Below are 7,295 nucleotides of genomic sequence, written 5' to 3'. Positions count from 1 at the left end.
GACACCCAATTGCGCAACTCAATTATCACGTTTTAATAGCAAAATAATACATTAAAATACAACACCGTTAGATCACCATATTCTTGGGCATTAAACGACCCACTACAAATCAAGTGGAAAATTTAAACCAAATAAGTTTAATACTAAATTAGGGACCGAGCAAGGCGTATGGAAATTCACTTTCCAAATTAAGCAAAAGATCCAAAAGAATTTTTTAATGCGCAAACCACCAAATCAAGCTAGCCTTAAATCTTACCCTTTCCTTTGTCCGCACCGCAATCTATAAAAAAAGGTAACAACAACGAGGGGTAAGCATAAAGCTTAGTGAATGCAATAATTATATACATACATATATAAGTCACCTTTCTCGCAAACACTTCACATATAACGCATACAAGGCTAGCTTTAAAATTAGCACGCAATCACCATATAAAATGCTAAATAAACAGCACACAAAATATAGTTAATCATAATCACTGGAGGATGGTAAACGCTCAACCAATAATGTATATACAACGCACGATATAACACCAATCCCCGAAGTGGCCGTCAACGCACGACGTGAAGTGATTCGACAATCGGTCACAACCACCATTACACTATGTGATATCCAACGCACAGAGTTAAGTGAATCCAACACACGGATAGCAAAATCACACTATGTGGTCTCCAACCCACGGAATTGAGTGAATCCAACGTACGGATAACACTATAACCACATCACCCGCAACCTATATCCACACACACACACACACATACACATATATATATATATATACACACACACACACACACACACATATATATATACATATATATATATACATATATATATATATATATATATATATATATATATATATATATATATATATATATATATAATCATTCCACTCACCTTAAACTCTTGATATGAGCAACACTTGAAATCCTCCTTCAATGATGCAAGACACCTATTAAATCAAACAAATCAACTAAATACTAAGTTGACTATAATAACCCACTAAGACTTTCAAGTGCAATTTCTACCCATTTTGCACTTGACTAAACTTGACAAAAGTCTAAACAACCATAATCACTAATAGCTAGTGATTATACCTGATATACTTAAATTTACACTGTAAGTAACTAGAGGGGGGTGAATAGTTACTTGATACGTTTTTAACACTTTTTCGATTGATCACCAAATTCGATTTAACTTTGATCAACTAACTCAACTCAAACTTGATGTGTGTAGTGTATATGTTCAAAATAATAAATGAAGTAATGTAAAGAACATAGACACAAGGATTTATAGTGGTTCGGGTGGATGTTAACTAATCCACCTTAATCCACTCCCCGATTACACTAATCGGGATTTGTTGCTTCACTAAGCACTTTTCTCCAAACCCGGTGGAGATCCGATTTACAAGTCTTCAACTTCTTTGGTAGACAACAGACCTAATCTTTCTATCCCTATAAAAGATCAACTCCAACCTAGATCAACTTGTCTTCACCTTGGACAAGTATTAATCTCCAAATAAGATTAATCAACTTCCTAAGTCCCTTTAAGGAAGTAGATCACTAAGCTAGCCTATGCTTCTACTAATTGAAGTTACAAGACTTATACACTTTGCAATGATGATCCTAAGACAATACTAGGACATACATTAGATTAAGTAAACTCACAAGATAAATGATTTTGATTAGTAAATTTACAACAACCCAATTCTATATCTATATGATCATAGAATCTTCTCTTACTTGATCACATTTGAGTAGTAATTAAGGCACTTGTGATCACTGGAAATAAGTCTTTGAAATATGCAAGAGGGCCAGCTTCAAATGCTCTTAAATCTTTGCCATTTATAGTGGGATTTAGAAAGTAGCTGTTGACACACGGTTACCTTCACGGTCAACCATGGTGCGATCGTGCGTGCTCCAGCCCAAATTTGGTATCCGTTGTATAGCAGTTTGACTCAAATTTGAACACCACATTTTGGCACCTTTACTCCTTCTAGCACCTGCAAAAGAAACCAAACATACTATACAAGTACTATATGCATTAACTGTGTGAGATTTGGTCTTAATGCATGAAAGTGACTAATCATTCCAAAAGTGGCAAAATCAACATTCTGGGAGAAGTGTCTTGATTGATATTTTGGTAAATCTCAGTTTGGTCAAGACTTAGTTAATCACTTTAATGCCCTTGGTTCAATTCTAAAGACTAGTCACTATGTCATTAACTTTCTAGTTTCAATTAATCACAAGTCATGTTCTTTTTGAGTTTAGTTAGAGATTAATTGAATAATGTCTCTATAAGATAATCATGAAGTATGTAGAGACATCAAGGTTAAGTCATAAGCAATCACCCTTAGTTACTTAGAATAGACCAAATAGACAATTGACTATACTTTCATTGTGAACCATTTTACACTTAATCTATTGGAGTAGGTTAGTTACTTGAATCCTAACTAGTGAGCACATAGCAAACATATATTAATCAAGTTGACAAGTTTATGAGTATTAATCATATTGGCAAGTAGCAAGTAATACTCACATAGCAAGAGATAGTTATTCTAGGATCAATCATATAGATACCTGCATAACTCATAATTCAAGCTTTAACAAGTTTAAGTGCAATATAACATATTGCTTGATTAATGTGTAAGCACACATTAATGTCCAACACATGCACAAGGGAAGAGCAATCTCTAGTTGGAACTTGGTGACCATCCTAAATGTATCTAAGTGTATTTAGGATTACAAGTCATTACTAGTTAACCTTGAGAGCATTGTTCCTCATTTAGCCTTAATTAAACACTAAGTCATTTCTAATAGCAATTATTGTTCTAGTGATATTGGCTTAAGTGTGTTGGTACTTGATGATCATACTAAGAATATCTTGATAAGAATTAAGATCATAAGTTGTTGATTAACACTTATGTGTTACGCCTAATCTTGGTTAATTTGTCATTAAATTGTCATTAGGCGTAATTAATCACAATTAGTGTTTTTATGACCAAAACTCAATTGAGTATGGAGAAGGCATCTATTCTAAGCATGTTGAGAAAGGTTTCATGAATTATAGATATCGGGAACTAGTCAAACTTTATTTGGTCGAAAATGGTAACATAGAAAACTGCGGTCGCACTGCGGTTAACCGTGGTGGCGACCATGCAACTTGTTTTCACAAAACTGCGTTGCAATTTAGTTTGGGGTTTCACGGTTGACTATGCGGTCGACCGTACCTCGACCGTGTATTTAGCTGAACTTTTAATTTCATTCTTTAGCCTATGTTTGACTTGGTCATTTGTAAGATAAAGTATGGCTTAGTGACCTTGCGTGTTTTATGTTAAGATATCAGTCATTACTTATGCATATGTATGTGTCATCATCAAAATATATTCTTTGGTTAATCATACTTAAGTTTATCGTTTAGTGCATTAACCAACATTCAACCAACATTCTCCCCCTTTTTGATGATGACAAACATATAAGTGATGAGGGACATTTTGCTATAAATACGTAAGTGTTAACAATCACTTGTATCCATCTTTCTCCCCCTTTTATCGAAGCAAAAAGGTTAGCTCCCCCTAGAACTAAGCTCACTCTTAGAGCAAAACTCCCCCTTAAATTGTGCACATTGGAAAAACATATATGAAAACATAACAAGCACACAGTTTATTCAAATCAAGCATGAAACATAGTAATGCATATATGAAAAAATGCATGGAAGGCACATAAATTAGATGTATAGGTAGGCATTCTTCAAGTTTCCTTGGCATATTTCTTGAGGTGAATGTAGTGATGAGTGTCTCTTATAATTACTTCCAGTTTGTTTAGATGTTATCCAATTTTTAGAACATTCTCGTGAATGACACTGCTTTGTCCTGCGGTCGAAAGGAGTTTAAAGTTTGGAGGGTTATCAAGAGAAGGCTCAACAAATGGTCTACTTGAAGCTCTGCATATCGGGTATGACGAAACTTGAGCAGCGTAGTGATAAGAATTCGTCAATTTGAGATGAGCAAAGTGTTTAGTTAAGTGAAGGCCATAAGGTAGTTTCAAGAAGGGTTCTTGAGCTGCCTGTTGCATTCTAGATGCTATCAGAAATGAAATGTTTACCTTAAGTGAGTGTTTGAGACACCACAAAAGAGTAACCTCATTTGCATTCATTCTCCAAAGTATTTCACCTTTTCCATATACGTTTATGGAGATGATCTGTTGCCATAGATCATATGTTGAAGTAAGGTGATGCACTAAGAAACCCTCTTTGTTGACGGACTCAAATTTGAGTGGTCCTTCACTCAGTGTTTCAAGAACACATTCTTTTTCTAACCATTCCGGAAACTCATCAAATGAGTTTGGGTTTAAAAAAAATTTGATTCCGTTACTTGGAACATCCATGATGTTTCCAAATTCTTCAAGTGTCAAGGAGTAACTTTTTCCATAGAGAGTGAATGATATCTTCATATCATCATGGAATTGGAAGTTTGCATAGAATTCATTCACATGAAGAGGATATAGAGGTCCTCGAAGATTGAGAAAGACATTCCAATTCACACTAGAGAAGTTTTCCAGTGAATAAGTTGAGAGTTGATGAGTTGACACTTCTCTTCCTTCTGCGATTTGTCTCATGATTTGATTGTGGGTTTTTAGGGATTATGATGGTGAGTATGGTTGAATGTACTAGTTTTTATAGAGACCTACTAGGAATTACTTTACTTTTTCATAAGAGAGGTAAGTTAAATGAGTAAAGTCTTTTGGTTGACAAGTCAATTTTCACTTGAGAAAAGTTATTGAGCATAATAGGACAAAATGGTTCGTCAGTTTATGCAAGGCTTATTCTGCTTTTGAGCTGCGATCATCCGTGATGTAAGCCGTGGATTAACCATTATGGAAAAACTTAAACTCGTTGGTATAGGACATACACGATTACGTTCACGGTCGACCGTAGTTCAGCCGTATATAAATCTGACATGCTTGGACTTTTTAAAAAAAATGTAGTAAGCACACACGAATACTTTATTAAACATGCATATTTAAAGTTCTCAAACATTATTGTCTTAAACATTCAACCATTCAACCATAGAAAGTTTTTATGAGAGTTTATTAGAATTCTTCACTCGAATCATCATCTTCTTCATTTCCTGACCTACAGATCAAGCTTCTGATCACTCCTTTCAGTAATTTCTTCACCTTTGATTCCTTTTTCAGACTTTTGATTTGAGTCTGATAGATCTTATCCATCTTGGCATTGACCCCAAGATCCCTTACTGATTCATTTTCTTCCTCATTTTCACTATCTGATATCTCAATAGCTCATCTGCTCGTTCCTGCCTCATTGGTAGTTCTCCTTCGTTTGGAGGTTGATCCTCCTATTGATTTTGGTGGTAGGATTGGTTGATGAGTGAGTGGAAGAGAGTCATCACTTGTGATTTTGAGGTGCCCAAACAGTTTGTTTAGATGCATTCCATAAGGCAATCCTCGAGTTGTTTCGGTGATGAGTCCACTCATCCTGGTTGCCATCAGATAGGAAATGTTTACTTTGATTCCACTTTCCAAGCACCACAAGAGAGCGAATTGAGTAGCATGAATGTTTGAGTGATTTCCTGATCTGCAGTAGGTGTTGTAGTCAATGACTTTGTTCCAAACTTCATACTCAGAAGAGAGATGTCTACTCAGTACTCTAGATCTCTCAATTTTAGTGCGAGGAGCACTGTCTTTGCACAGTGTATCTATTAATGACATTTTGTTGGAGATAAAACTCAGAAGATATGCCAGTCCATGATGCGAACTGAAGAATTCTTCACCATCGGTTGAAACTTGGAGAATGCACCCGAAATCCATAAGTGAGTAGTGGTAATTGGTGCCTTGAAGACTGAAGAAGACTTCATTCTTCACAAAATTGAAATTTGCATAAAATTTATAGATGAGAGATGGATAAATGGGACCATCAAGAGTAAGAAATGCTTCCCATTGAAGAGTTTTAAATTGTCTCACAAGCTCTGGCATTTGATCGTGGGCAACTTTTCTTCCTTCAATAATAGGACGTCTAGAGAGAAACCAAGTGTTGTACTTAATTCTCTCTGTAGGATCTGACGGTGGATCATATGTGTGACAATTGCCCCAAATCCATAAGTACGAACACGTCATTCATCGATTTCATTGCGAGGTATTTGACCTCTATATGATACATTTTGTAAACATTGCATTCTTTTGAAAAGGCACACCATCAATGAATATTTAAATCAAAGATTCTCGACATCTGATGATTTCTATATATAGACAATCACCGTAAATAATAGTTTACAATAGTAATTTCGTTGATAATGCAGTCAAAATAAAATACATGGTGATGATTTTGTGAATGCAACGTTTTCTTGAATAAAGCATGCAAGACTCCATGCACATAGCTTGTATAATATGTAAACAAACAGCGGAAGACTTCTAGAGAACCTGAGAATAAACATGCTAACAAGTGTCAACACAAAGGTTGGTGATTCATAGTTTTATTGTTTCGCATAATCTGTATATAAAAGTGGATCACAAGATTTCAGTTGTTCCATCCAGAAACGTTTATCAATAGATTCTACATAACAGAGCACCCTGGTAACTAAGCTTTAACGTTATAATGATAAATACCCCATTCGTTTTAATACACGAAAACCAACGTGTCCAAAACTCAAATAACACATGTCCGTTAAAAGGCTAGCGCTCTAGCTCGGACGGGGATGTCAAGCCCTATGGATCCATATACTGTTATTCGCGCCCACCAGTCCATATCCTATGTACTGGCAGCTACTAGTTACCAAAGCTAAGGGATTTTCGGTTCAAACTCGGTGTAGAATTTAGTATGTACTTGTATCCATTACGTTTAAAATAAATTGCATGTATTCTCAGCCCAAAAATATATATTGCAAAAGCAATTAAAAAGGGAGCAATGAAACTCACCTTAGCAGCATATAAAGTTGTTCACCAAAATGTGACCGAAACTTGGATTACCAATTAATCGTAGATCTCAACCTAGAGAACATATGTTGGTCAATAAATGTCTATCAAGCTAGGTCAAGTCATAGTGTATCACAATCCTAATGCTCGAGATCGACATATAATAGTTATCCAAAGTCGTTTCAAAAAGTCAATTTTGACAATAATTCAACAAAATGAGACGTGCCTTATATAAGGATTCATTTACTCGGTTGGTAATATTTAAAAGTTCACTTTATCAATCTCGTAAATAAGTTGTTTAAATCTTAATTGCAGATTCAAAAGCAATTTCAATTAACGTCAATCATAATTCAGTTGATCATATC

Source organism: Rutidosis leptorrhynchoides, chromosome 5 (assembly GCF_046630445.1).
Source record: "Rutidosis leptorrhynchoides isolate AG116_Rl617_1_P2 chromosome 5, CSIRO_AGI_Rlap_v1, whole genome shotgun sequence".
NCBI lineage: Eukaryota > Viridiplantae > Streptophyta > Magnoliopsida > Asterales > Asteraceae > Rutidosis > Rutidosis leptorrhynchoides.
This window is presented reverse-complemented; position numbering follows the sequence as displayed.